Source organism: Panthera pardus, unplaced genomic scaffold (assembly GCF_024362965.1).
Source record: "Panthera pardus isolate Hobbes unplaced genomic scaffold, ASM2436296v1 HiC_scaffold_16, whole genome shotgun sequence".
Taxonomy (NCBI): Eukaryota; Metazoa; Chordata; class Mammalia; order Carnivora; family Felidae; genus Panthera; species Panthera pardus.
This window is the reverse complement of record NW_026526721.1, coordinates 25,360,324-25,374,899: the sequence shown is the minus strand read 5'-3', so window position 1 is coordinate 25,374,899 and position 14,576 is coordinate 25,360,324. Positions and strand designations below refer to the sequence as shown.

General features: G+C 35.4%; 1 protein-coding gene across 1 annotated transcript in view; it reads right to left on the bottom strand.

Moving 5' to 3' along the window:
• The window catches only part of TMPRSS15 (transmembrane serine protease 15), a 121,189-nt gene that overhangs the window by 64,615 nt on the left and 41,998 nt on the right, over positions 1-14,576 (bottom strand). The window lies entirely within an intron of this gene.

The window sequence follows — 14,576 nt, the reverse complement described above, 5'->3', positions numbered from 1 at the left end:
GAATTCATTATTCCAACCAATGATTTGAGTTATTTGAAGTGTGGGAAGAGTTGCTTGACTGAGATCATCTTGAACACTTTCTTAGGGAAATTTATTTATTTATTTTATTCTTAGTTTGCAGCTTCTATATTATGACAGAAAGCAGGAATCATGTAACAAAATATGAGATAAAGCAAATGACATATTGGGTAAATCTAATTTTATTAGAATGTAGTTTTTTATGAAACACTGAAATTTAGTGTTTATTTGAAATCAAGCATGTTCTCTCTTTGTGCTTTCCAAAAGAAATTTTTATTTATTTATTTATTTATTTATTTATTTATTTATTTATTTATTTTTACTTATTTTTTTTAATGTCTTTATTTATTTTTGAGAGACAGAGAGAAACAGAGAATGAACAGGGGAGGGGCAGAGAGAGAGGGAGACACAGAATCTGAAGCAGGCTCCAGGCTCTGAGCTGCCAGCATAGAGCCCGATGTGGAGCTCAAACTCATGGTCTGTGAGATCATGACCTGAGCCGCTTAACCAACTGAGCCACCCAGCTGCACCCCAACAGAAATTTTTAAAAGCAATGCTGTATAAAATTCAACTCATTCATTTACAACATGCAGCATAAGGACAAGATACAAAGTAAAGTACTAGTAAAACTGCCAATAGATATATCAATTTATATGTAGGTAAGTAAGGCAAAAAATTCAGAATAAATTAGTCTTTTATCAAGGTGAAATCATAGTCAAGTATATATATTTAAAAAATTTTTTTGAGTGTTTATTATTTTTGAAGGAGAGAAAGAGTGTGTGAGCAGGGGAGGAACAGAGAGAAAGGGAGACACAGAATCCAAAGTGGGCTCCAGGCTCTGAGCTGTCAGCACAGAGACCCACGTGGGGCTTGAACTCACAAACCATGAGATCGTGACCTGAGCCAAAGTCGACGCTTAACTGCATAGTCAAATATATTAATAAATGTAATATTAAGTACATTCACTCAACTTAGATTATAATATGTAAAATGGAAATGAATGAATGTTTAACATTTTATATTAACATGTTACTAATACTTTATATAAGGCTGTGGCATTTCATAAGTACTTATTTTAGCTTTACAGTTAGTGCTCAATTATTCAACCTAATAAAAAATGTAACATAGGAGATGATCCAGAGTCCATCCTTTAAATGCCAAATTCCAAAACCCGTTTGAATTGACCTTAATTTTAGTTGATTATAATATAGTTGGGGAGGAAATGATTAAAATACTATTGAATGCCATGAATCAATAGTGAAATGGGTACCTTGTTCAGAAATATTTCTAGTTAGCAGCAATTATATACCATGAAAACTATTGTGCTTCTATTTATGTTTGGCCATGTTCATAGTCAATTAGTTATAAGAAATATTTTGAACCTATTGTTTACTCATTGAGCGGTAATATATATGGGAGTTTTAGTCTCATAAAGATATCATGACACTATGGGTTTTGTACCGCTGTTCAGATAAAACTATTAATCATGTGGCTCATAGTACCTTATGAATTTTGCATAAATACATTTTAAAAAACACAATATATTACATATCACATAGAATTGCATGTTTTGGAATATAACATAAAATAACATATTAATAAGTATATAATAATAAAATAAAATGGAAAAATAATATATTAAATATTTCTGTGATATCAGCTAAATTCTCTACCTAACAAATCAGAAGATGAAGAAAATTCTTCATAAAATTATGAATTTTTAAAATAGAATATTGTTTACATAAAAATTTACTTGTCTACCTCATGTCCTTAAATTTCATCTACAATATTTTCCTGTGGGGGTCATTTGACCTGTCTTTAACGTTTGTCAGATTTGCACGAATCATTGCATTCAAGGCAGCCCATTCCATTTCAACACAATTAGAAAATTCTTTTCTTTTCTAAGAGTAAGTTATCATGTGCTTATTTTTTCAAATTTTGCTCCTCAGCCCATTAAGGATAAATGAATTTATGTTAACTACAAATGTTTAAGCTACTATTTTGACTTTTCTAAGTCTTCTCAAGCTTTTTTTCATCCTTTTTGCCTTCAATAATTTTAATATGGCACAATTTCAATTGCCTTGCATTTGATAAGCTCTCAGTTGTACATCCATCTGGTTCCACTCAGAATATGGAAATCAGAAGTTCACACAATATTTCTGTTGGAGTATCTTAGCAGGTGGACTAATAAGGACATCATACCTTGGGAGTATAATTTAAGTTATAATATCATTGACACTATTTATTTTTAAGCGTGTCTCATTCATAGTTCTCTCCATGAGAATTCTTCACCTCCTCCATCCTTGCCCTATAATGCCTCCTTCTGCACAATCTAATTGGTCCCTTATTTACCATCTGTTTATTTCCTACTAAACAAACATAAATTTACAATGATGGTTGAAACTACTATACTATGACTTCAGTGTCATTTTCTAGCCATAGTTCTTATAATTCATCTATTTACAGGTAGCACTTCTACAAAATTACATTATTTTTATTTTTTCAACCCCCAGAAATGTTAAGACATATGGGCCTTTTTTTACCCGTTTTTCTGTCCCTCTACTTCTCCTTACGATTGTACCTGTCAAAATCTTACTAATTTTTTGAAATCATTTAGCTCATATTGCCATTTCCTTTAGAAAGTGCTTATTGAGCCTCCCAATCATATGTGTCCACTCCTTTTGAATTGTCTGTTGCACATGTACTTTCTCTGATGTCACTTAGTTTATCCGTTTTTCTTTTCTTTTTTTTTTTTAGTTTATTTATTTTGAGAGAGAGAGAGAGAGGGGCAGAGAGAGAGAGAGGGTGGGAGAGAGAATCCTGAGCATGTTCTGTACTGTCGGCGTAAAGCACCACATGGGCTCCTTCCAGCTCACGACCTGGAAGAGATCGTGACCTGAGCAGAAAACAAGAGTCAGATCATGACCTGAGCAGAAAACAAGAGTCAGATGCTTATCTGACTTAGCACCCAGATGCTCCTCACTTAGCCTATTTTACTGTGTATTATATTCATATTCATATGTGACCTTTAAAACTGTTAGATTTGGGGAGAAAAATACACTTGGTTCATTTTTGAATTTTCAATATGGATTAGCTGAATGTTGCTTAATTTATTCTTATTACACCAATTTGCCTTGTTCATTTTAAATTTGTTAAAGTAATACACAAAAGGAATGATTAGATAGATGTTTTTCATAATCACATGGGAATTTCTATCGTGAAATGATAATTTCTCCTAAAATCTTACAAATTTCTTGAAATGTCTTCAAGAACTCTTCAATTAGCCTCATAGCTTAAAACCCAGAAGATTGAATTTATTTTGTTAATCTAAGCATATAATGAACCTGTTTGTGGAGCTTTGGTTTTTCTTACTTCTTTCTATCCCTTTTACTGCTTATTTCCCCATGAACCAAACCTGTTTCACACCCAACAGGTTTGGAGAACAGGAGAAAAAGTGTTGGACACGTGCAAATGTGATATAGACACAGCAGCAGCTGGACAGTCTGTAGAACTTTGTGGAAACTTGGAAATCCCTCTCAAGAGGAAATTAGCCTGAAACAGACCATTTTGTGGGTTGTGAGTACCTATGTAAAATTAACTGAACCTAGGAGATAAATATTGTAAGTTTTACATTACAGAATGGTTCAAAGTCAAGTCTATCAATATTAATAGACTTTCTATTAATGAATTTCCTAAAATTCAACATCACAGGAACGCTAAGGGAATAAAGACAAATATTATTTTGAAAACACTAAAGTCATACTTATAAGAAAGTATCTGTGCTACATGAAATGCAGATATCTAAAAGGCTTAATATACTTTCGAAAATTGAACAAAAATTTTTCAATACTAAACTATAACTATTTTTCTCCCTAGCCTAACACTGAAAACAGTTCTGCAGTCAATTTTTATCTGTTGAATGCTTTTGCAACATGAAAAGAAAATAGTTATAATCCCTAGCATTTCTACAGCACTTTTTGCTTGCCATTTTCTTATTATATTTATTTACTTATTTTTTATAAACATAGTAACCAATTTAATGTTCAAAACATGCCTCTAAAGTCAGGTCCTATTATCATCAGCCCACTACCCAGATGAGGGAACTGAGGCAAAGAGGACAGATACCTTGCCTAAAGGGCAGAGCTGATTTAAACCTAGCTGGCTTCAGAGTCTCTATTTTAATGATGTTTTACCACTACACTACACTAGCCCCTAAGCATTAGAAACAATTATGATTTCTCCGAGAAAGACCAACAAAGAAACACTTGCTTTGAGCTGTCTAGCCCTTTTGTGACCCCTACATTTCTGAAGTTTTCACATGTTACTGACCTCATTTTCCCTGAATGTTCTGAACAAAGGAACCACTTCTGAGCTCCCCACGATGCCGCCCTGTATCAGTGCCACCATTTCCACTGACTCCCTTTGCTTCTAAGAGGTACAGAGAAACTCTGAGCATCCACACTGCACACATTTGGAGCCGGTGCTCTACCAGGAGACAGTTCTTTAGAAGGAACCGAAAAGTTAAGGGGCTTAGATGTTCTTCCCTAAAGCAATGTTAATTCAAAGTTTATCTATTTCATTTAGACTTTTCTGTCATTTAAAGTGAAGGCAAAGAACAAAAATCCCCTGCATGGATAAGAGGAACAGCAGGAGAGATTTAATTCTCTTCCATTTCAGAGGTAGGATGTTCTGACACATAAAAAAGCAGGTTGGAAGAAAAATGCCCCTGGGGGCGGGGAATGTCTGGTAGATTATGAAATCACTGGTAGGAGAGTTGGAGAGAACCTATTAAATCCTATCATCCATTCTCATTACACCACTGCCTCTGCTGGGCTCTGAACCGCCCTGACTTGTCTCATTTTAAGTAACTCCTGCTACATGACTTTCTCCTGAGACTCCATTTCCGACCCAACTATTTAAAATCTTCACCTGACATTCAACCTGTTTCACTGTGGTCATTTTCATCTTATTTCTTTAGTTATTTAATCTGTTGGCAAGCTGAAACCATTTTTCACCTGTAATGTACTTATATCCTTCAAATATCAGTGGAATTATTTTATCTCTTATTATGATGACATAAAAGTAGAAAAATGATCATTTGAACATCAAAGACTTCAACTACATAAAAGGTATCTGTCATAGTCAATAGATATAAATGCTTTCTGTACTTTCCTCTAACTACTCTTGTCCAAGTGTGGTACAGACATTTTTTTTTTTTTTTTTTTTTTTTTTTTACAATAAAGACAAAAACTGGTCAAATGATTTAACTGTTTTAGACCAGGCTTCTTCAGAGGGTTGGGGTGATTATCGCTTTGGGGTTAGTCTTTAGCTGTGCAGATTACTAATTTATCCATAGAGATCAGGCTCTGGGAAATCACTTATTCAAAGAAGAGTAACTATGTATTATACTATGCATGTCATAATTTTCAATACTAAACATGTTTGGTCTAATGGGATTGGCCAGCTACACAGAACACATTTTTGTTCAGAGCTCTGTATTGGTAACTAATTTAGCAGAATCCTGTTGCCTCTCCTTTCAGAACCTGACCTCTTCTTACTGTATCTGGTCCCACTGATCTGAAAGTCCTATGGCCTCTTCTCTGGGTGGGGTGATAACTCTCCTCTGGTCTTCCTGACAACACTCTTGCCCTTCTATTCACTATTCTACGAGCCAGTGTGAATCCTATCACTTCTATGCTCAAGAACCTCCAATAACTCTTCATTTCACTAAGGAAAGAGCCAAAGCTATAGAAGACCCATCATTATCTGCACTCCACTGACCCTGTTTACTCCACATCAGCCATGCTGGCCTCCTAGCTTTTTTTCAAATAGGTCAGGCATACTCCTTTTAAAGTTTTTGCTCTTCTTCTTCCTTGTCTGGAATAATCTATATAGTCAATTCCTCCTATTCCATAAAGTTTTCTTTTGACTGTCACTTTTCTATGAGATCCAACTGATCACCCTCTTTTAGTCTACACCAGCACTCCTGCACACCTGCCCTACCCGCCGTCCTTACCAAACTCTACATTTTCTCAGAGCACTCATTCACATTTACAATACCCACAAGTTGTAATTATTTGTCATGCGGATTGCTTAGTTTCTATTTTGTAAGGTTTTAAATTAAAAATTTTTTCCCCTTACTATATATGTTACATAATCTCAGAAAATCTGGTTTCGTTTTACTCAAAGATATATACTGAGTGCCTTGAATAGGCACTGGGGCTCAAAAAATATTACTTGAGTAAAGGAGTGGAAGAATTATTCAACTGGGGCTTTTAATGATGACTATGGAAATAGATTAAAAATAGATCAAAAGTAGTCATTTTTTATCATGCAATATTTTGATCAAGTTGAAGTAGTGTGATGAGCCATATTTTGTTATTCCAGGGAGGCCATTGTCCAAAGGAACAGGACTAGTCAGATACATTTTTTGCCCTGAGAAAACGAACTCTTTAATGTCCTCTTTCCAGATATCATTCCCAATAGACATTAAATCAGCTATTTACTTTTTAGGTTATGAAAATGAGAATATTGATGTCTGCAATAGAAACGGCCACTGATAATATATTTAAAAGAAATTTTTTTAATGTTTATTTATTCTCAGAGAGAGAGAGAGAGAGAGAGACAGTGCAAGCAGGGGATGGGCAGAGAGAGAAGGAGAGAGGGAAGCAGGCTCCAGACTCTGAGCTGTCAGCACAGATTCCTGATGTGGGGCTCAAACTCAGGAACCATGAGATCATGACCTGAGCCAAAGTTGGATACTTCGCTGACTGAGCCACACAGGCATCCCAGCATTGATAATATATTTAAATGCACATGTCATCAGGTTATTTTTATGTTATAAGCAATTTCTCACAGTCAATAACTCATTCAGAAATTACTTATTGACTCAGAGTTGAAGACATTCATTCATATATCCAAATATTTTTACATGTTAATTAGATTCAGGCACTGAGAAGGCACTAGGAATTCAAAGATGAAAAAGACAAGTTCCTCATTTCTGAAGAGAATACTGTAGTGAAAAGAAAAAAAATAAGAAAATATAATACTACATAACAGGAAAAACAAAAGAGGTGTTTAAAATGCTTAACAGAAAGAAAGATTTTGACTTGGAGGTTCCAGACAGGCTTTATGGTGATAAGTAGTGATATGAGATCTGTGTGTTCAATGCCTAGAGCCCTATCAGGTTAGAGGCAGATTATAATATGTGTTTTTGGAGTTGAACCATATTCTCATCCGTAACCTATTGACAAGTCATATTGTTGGAGATGGATTTTGTCTAAGAAAATTAGCTAAATTCCAAAATTGCTATTCTGCCCTTTCTGTAATTTTCCTTACTTTGTAAAATATGCATTACTTCTAGATTTGAATTCTCCATTCAGTGATTAATTTGGTATTATAAATACATGCTTCTAAGGTTTTCATGAGCAGTCTTCCCAGTATGATTTCCTTATCTTCTGATAATTCCCCATGATTTCTGGACTTCTCCATCAACTATTATCATCTCCAATGTTATCTTTCTACCTGAAATCCAACTGATATTCACATGAAGAGGTATTTACTAATCACAACCATTTCTCTCAGGACCATGCTTTAGAATCAGCTCTTCCACAGTCTTTTTTCTATGACTGATGTTTGTGTCTCCACAATTTATATATTGAAACCCTACTCATCTTGTGACGGTGTTTGGAGGTGGGTAATTAGGTCATGAACGTGAATCCCTCATGATGGGATTAGTGACCTTATGAGAAGAAATAAGAGAGAGTGCTCTGTCTCTGTCTCTCCCTGACTCTCTGTCTCTCTCTGTTGTGTGAGGACACAGTGTCAGGGCAGGTGGCTGTGGCCCAGGAAGAGTGTTCTCATCAGAACCTGTCCATGCCGCCACCCTGACCACAGACTTCCAATCTGCAAAACTGTCAGAAATCAATTATTGTTTAAGCCAAGCAGCCTTGGTATTCTGTCATAGAGGCTTACACAGACTAAGACAGTTCCTCAGAAGAAGGAGATCTATCTCTATATCTGCATTCTAAGATAGCATGACCTTGTATACTGAAAATTGTAGGAAAGTCTTTAAAAACTATCAGAGTTAGTAAACAAATTCAGCAAAGTTGCAGGGTCCAAGACCAATATACAAAACTCAACTGTATTTCTATATGCTAGCAATAAACAATCAGAAAATGAAATAAAGGCAAAGTAAACCAAAGTTCAGGAAAGTTGATTGTCTCCTATGCATCCAGTTAGTAAATAATTAGTGGTAAATCTAGGACAAAAACCTATGTCTTTTTTTTTAACTGCTTTTATTTTTTATTTTTTAAAATTTACATCCAAATTAGTTAGCACATAGTGCAACAATGATTTCAGGAGTAGATTCCTTAGTGCCTCTTACCCATTTAGCCCATCCCCTCCCACAACCCCTCCAGTAACCCTCAGTTTGTTCTCCATATTTATGAGTCTCTTCTGTTTTGTCCCCCTCCCTGTTTTTATATTATTTTTGTTTTCCTTCCCTTATGTTCATCAGTTTTGTCTCTTAAGGTCCTCATATGAGTTAAGTCATGATTTTTGTCTTTCCCTGACTGACTAATTTCACGTACCCTCCAGTTCCATCTACATAGTTGCAAATGGCAAGATTTCAGTCTTTTTGATTGCCGAGTAATACTCCATTATATATATATACACCACATTTTCTTTATCCATTCATCCATCAATGGACATTTGGGCTCTTTCCATACTTCGGCTATTGTTGATAGTGCTGCTATAAACATGGAGGTGCATGTGTCCCTTCGAAACAGCACACCTGTATCCTGTGGATAAATGTCTAGTAGTGCAATTGCTGGGTCGTAGGGTAGTTCTATTTTTAGTTTTTTAAGGAACCTCCATACTGTTTTCCAGAGTGGCTGCACCAGCTTGCATTCCCACCAACAATGCAAAAGAGATCCTCTTTCTCTGCATCCTCACCAACATCTGTTGTTGCCTGAGTTGTTAAAGTTAGCCATTCTGACAAGTGTATAGTATCTCATGTTGGTTTTGATTTGTATTTCCCTGATGATGAGTGATGTTGAGCATTTTTTCATGTGTCAGTTGGCCATCTGGATGTCTTCTTTGGAGAAATCTCTATTCATGTCTTTTGTTCATTTCTTCACTGGATTATGTTTTTTGGGTGTTGAGTTTGATAAGTTCTTTGTAGATTTTGGATACTAACCCTTTATCTGATATGTCATTTGCAAATCTTCTCCCATTCTGTCAGTTGCCTTTTAGTTTTGCTGATGGTTTCCTTTGCTGTGCAGAAGCTTTTTATTTTGATGAGATCCCAATAGTTCATTTTTACTTTTGTTTCCCTTGCCTCTAGAGACGTGTTGAGTAAGAAGTTGCTGCGGCCAAGATGAAACAGGTTTTTGCCTGCTTTCTCCTCGAGGATTTTGATGGCTTCCTGTCTTACACTGAGGCCTTTCATCCATTTTGAGTTTACTTTTGTGTATGGTGTAAGAAAGTGGTCCAGGTTCATTCTTCTGCATGTCGCTGTTCAGTTTTCCCAGCACCACTTGCTGAAGGCACTGTCTTTATTCCATTGGATGTTCTTTCCTGCTTTGTCAAAGATTAGTTGGCCAGATGTTTGTGGGTCCACTTCTGGGTTCTCTATTCTGTTCCACTGATCTGAGTGCCTGTTCTTGTGCCAGTACCATACTGTCTTGATGATGACAGCTTTGTAGTACAGCTTGAAGTCTGGGATTGTGATGCCTCCTGCTTTGGTTTTCTTTTTCAAGATCGCTTTGGCTATTTGGGTCTTTTCTGGTTCCATACAAATTTTAGGATTATTTGTTCTAGCTCTGTGAAGAATGCTGGTGTTATTTTGATAGGGATGCATTGAATATGTAGATTGCTTTGGGTAGTATCGACATTTTAACAATATTTGTTCTTCCTATCCAGGAGCATGGAATCTTTTTCCATCTTTTTGTGTCTTCTTCAATTTCTTTCATAAGCTTTCTACAGTTTTCAGTGTATAGATTTTTCACCTCTTTGGTTAGATTTATTCCTAGGTATTTTATGGTTTTTTGTGCAACTATAAATGGGATCATTCCTTGATTTCTCTTTCTGTCGCTTCATTGTTGGTGCATAGGAAAGCAACCTATTTCTGTGCGTTGATTTTATATCCTGCAACTTTGCCGAATTCATGAATCAGTTCTAGCAGTTTTTTGGTGGAATCTTTCGGGTTTTCCATATAGAGTATCGTGTCATCTGAATAGAGTGAATGTTTGACCTCCTCCTGGCCGATTTGGATGCCTTTTATTTCTTTGTGTTGTCTGATTGCAGAGGCTAAGACTTCCAATACTATTTTGAATAACAGTGGTGAGAGTGGACATCCCTGTCTTGTTCCTGACCTTAGGGGGAAAGCTCTCAGTTTTTTCCCATTGAAGATGATATTAGAATTGGGTTGTTCATATATGGCTTTTATGATCTCGAGGTTTGCTCCTTCTATCCCTACTTTCTTGAGGGTTTTTATCAAGAAAGGATGCTGTATTTTGTCAAATGCTTTCTCTGCATCTTTGAGAGGATTATGTGGTTCTTGTCCTTTCTTTTATTGATGTGATGAATCACGTTAATTGTTTTATGGATATTGAACCAGCCCTGCATCCTAGGTATAAATCCCACTTGGTCGTGGTGAATAATTTTTTTAATGTTGGATCCGGTTGGCTAATATCTTGTTGAGGATTTTTGCATCCATGTTCATCAGGGAAATTGGTCTATAGTTCTCCTTTTTAATGGGGTCTCTGATTTTGGAATCAAGGTAATGCTGGCTTCATAGAAAGAGTTTGGAAGTTTTCCTTCCATTTCTATTTTTTGGAACAGCTTCAAGAGAATAGGTGTTAACTCTTCCTTAAATGTTTGGTAGAATTTCCCTGGAAAGCCATCTGGCCTTGGACTCTTGTTTTTTGGCAGATTTTTGATTACTAATTCGATTTCCTTACTGGTTATGGGTCTGTTCAAATTTTCTATTTCTTCCTGTTTCAGTTTTGGTAGTGTATAAGTTTCTAGGAACTTGTCCATTTCTTCCAGATTGCCCATTTTATTGGCATATAATTTCTCATAATATTCTTTTATTATTGTTTTTATTTATGCTGTGTTGGTTGTGATTTCTCCTCTTTCATTCTTGGTTTTATTTATTTGGGTCCTATCCTTTTTTTTTTTTTTGATCAAACTGACTAGTGGTTTATCAATTTTGTTAATTCTTTGAAAGAACCAGCTTCTGGTTTCATTAATCTGTTCTACTGTCTTTTGGTTTTGATAGCATTAATTTCTGCTCTGATCTTTTTTATTTCCTGTCTTCTGCTGGTTTTGGGTTTTATTTGCTGTTCTTTTTCTATCTCCTTAAGATGTAAGTTTGGTTTTGTATCTGAGATCTTTCTTCCTTCTTTAGGATGCCCCAGATTGCTATATACTTTCTTCTTATGACTGCCTTGCTGTGAACCAGAGGTTTTGGGTTGTGGTGTTATTATTTTCATTGACTTCCATATACTTTTTAATTTCCTCTTTAACTGCTTGGTTAGCACATTCATTCTTTAGTAGGATGTTCCTCAGTCTCCAAGTTTTTGTTACCTTTCCAAATTTTTTCTTGTGGTTAATTTCGAGTTCCATAGCCTTGTTGTCTGAAAATATGAACGGTATGATCGCAGTCTTTTTGTACTTACTTAAGGCTGATTTGTGTCCTAGTATATGGTCTATTCTGGAGAACGTTCCATGTGCACTGGAGAAGAATGTATATTCTGTTGCTTTAGGATGAAATGTTCTGAATATATCTGTTAAGTCCATCTGGTCCAGTGTGGCATTCAACGCCATTGTTTCCTTGTTGATTTTTTGATTAGATGATCTGTCCATTGCTGTGAGTGGGGTGTTGAAGTCCCCTACTATTATGGTATCACTATCAATGAGTTTCTTTATGTTTGTGATTAATTGATTTATATATTTGGGTGCTTTCACATCTGGCACATAAATGTTTACAATTGTTAGGTCTTCTTGGTGGATAGACCCCTTAATTATAATATAATGCCCTTCTTCATCTCTTGTTACAGTGTTTATTTTTAAGTCTAGATTGTCTGATATAAGTATGGCTACTCCATACTTTTGTTGACCATTAGCATGATAGATGGTTCTCCATCCCTTTATTTTCAATCTGAAGGTGTCTTTAGATCTAAAGTAGGTCTCTTGTAAACAGCATATAGATGGATCTTGTTTTCTTCTCCATTCTGTTACCCTGTGTCTTTTGATTGGAGCATTTAGTCCATTGATGTTTAGAGTGAGTACTGAAACATGAATTTATTGCCATTATGTTGTTTGTAGGGTTGGAGTTTCTGGTGGTGTTCTCTGGTCCTTTCTAGTCTTTCTTTCTTTCTTTCTTTCTTTCTTTCTTTCTTTCTTTGTTTCTTTCATCTTTTCTCCCCTCAGAGAGTCCCCCTTAAAATTTCTTGCAGGGCTGGTTTAGTGGTCACAAACTCCTTTAATTTTTGTTTGTCTGGGAAACTTTTTATCTCTCCTATTTTGAATGACAGTCTTGATGGATAAAGAGTTCTTGGCTGCATATTTTTCTGATTTAGCACATTGAATATATCCTGCCACTCTTTTCTGGCCTGCCAAGTTTCTGTGGATAGGTCCGCTGCAAACCTGATCTGTCTTCCCTTGTAGGTTAGGGACTTTTTTTTTCCCTTGCTGTTTTCATGATTCTCTCCGTGCCTAAGTATTTTGTGAATTTGACTATGATATGCCTCGTTGATGGTTGGTTTTTGTTGAATCTAATGGGGGTCCTCTGTGCTTCCTGGATTTTGATGTCTGTGTCTTTCCCCAGGTTAGGAAAATTTTCTGCTATGATTTGCTCCCCTACCCCTTCTACCCCTATTTCTCTCTCTTCCTCTTTTGGGACCCCTATGATTCTGATGTTGTTCCTTTTTAATGAGTCACTGATTTCTCTAATTCTTAAATTGTGCTCTTTTGCCTTAATCTCCCTCTTTTTTTCTGCTTCATTATTGTCTATAAGTTTGTCCTCTATATCGCTGATCCTCTGTTCTGCCTCACCCATCCTTGCCGTCTCTGCATCCATCCGTGATTGCAGCTCAGTTATAGCATTTTTATTTCATTCTATTTTTTACTTCTTTTATCTCTGCAGAAAGGGATTCTAATCTATTTTTGACTCTAGCTAGTATTCCTATTATTGTGATTCTAAATTCTGGTTCAGACATCTTGCTTGTATCTGTGTTGGTTAAATCCCTGGCTGTCGTTTCTGTGTGCTCTTTCTTTGGGGGTGAATTCCTTCATTTTGTCATTTTGAAGGGAGAAAAGGAATTAATGATGTAGAAAAATTAAAATGAAAAAAATTAAAATGAAAAAATATTAATATTAAAAAATTAAAAACACACATATACACACACATCTAATAAATGATGCTAGATCCTAGGTGTGTTTTGGTCTGGGTGTTGAAAGTGGTTTGACAGATTAGAGAAAAAAAAGGTGGGGGAAGGAAATTGTTTGAGAATTTGAAGAAATGAATACACGGAAGTAGACTAAAATGAGATGATGGGAGTAAAATAGAATTTGAAAAAATTTACACAAAAGTAAAGAATATGGTAGAAAAAAATTGAAGAAAAATATTTTTAATAAAAATAAAAAATAAAAATGAATTTTTCTCTTTCTGTATTTAAGAAAAAGAAAAGAAATGAAAAAGAGAAAAAATCGTTTGAAAATTTGAAAAAGTGAATACACTGTAGCAGACTAAAATAAAATGATGGAAGTAAAATATAATTTGAAAAAAATTGCATAGGCAAAAAAATAGTAAAAAAAATTAAAGAAAATATTTTTAATAGAAATTGAAAGTAAAAATGAAGTTTTTGTCTTTGCATTCACGAAAAAGAAAATAAATGAAAAAGAGAAAAAAGAAAAAGTTAAAAAAAAGGAAATCGTTTGAAATTTTGAAAAGGCGAATACACTGAAGTAGACTAAAATAAAATGATGGAAGTAAGATAGAATTTGAAAACATTTACACAAAAGTAAAAAATATATTTAAAAAATTAAAGCAAAATATTTTTAATAAAAATTGACAATAAAAATGAATTTTTTCTCTTTCTGTATTCAAGAAAAAGAAAAGTAGTGTAAAAGACAAAAAAAGAAGAAAAAAACAAAGAAGGAAAATTGAATAGATGGACCTGCTAACAGATTGAAATAGGACTGGAATTACTTCATTTTCCCCTAGAAGTCAGACTATGTAACACTTCATAGTCCTTAAACTAAGTAGGAGGTGAGACTTGTGTTCTTGAAGAGCGAGGTTGGTCCAGTTGGGTGGGGCTCAGTGTAATGGCTCCATTCTCCTCTAGATGGCGCTGCTAGCCTACTGGGGTGGATTGTTGCCGCACTGGTAAGTGCATATGCGCATGCGCGGGATGGGTGAAACTTGCGTCACCCAAGTATCCAGTCTCTAGTGTCGGAACTGTTCTCCCGGATCAGCAATCGCGCACCCATCCTCTGTCTTCAGGTTTCATTCACTCCTTGTTTCTTCACTGTCCGTGACCAAGCCCCAG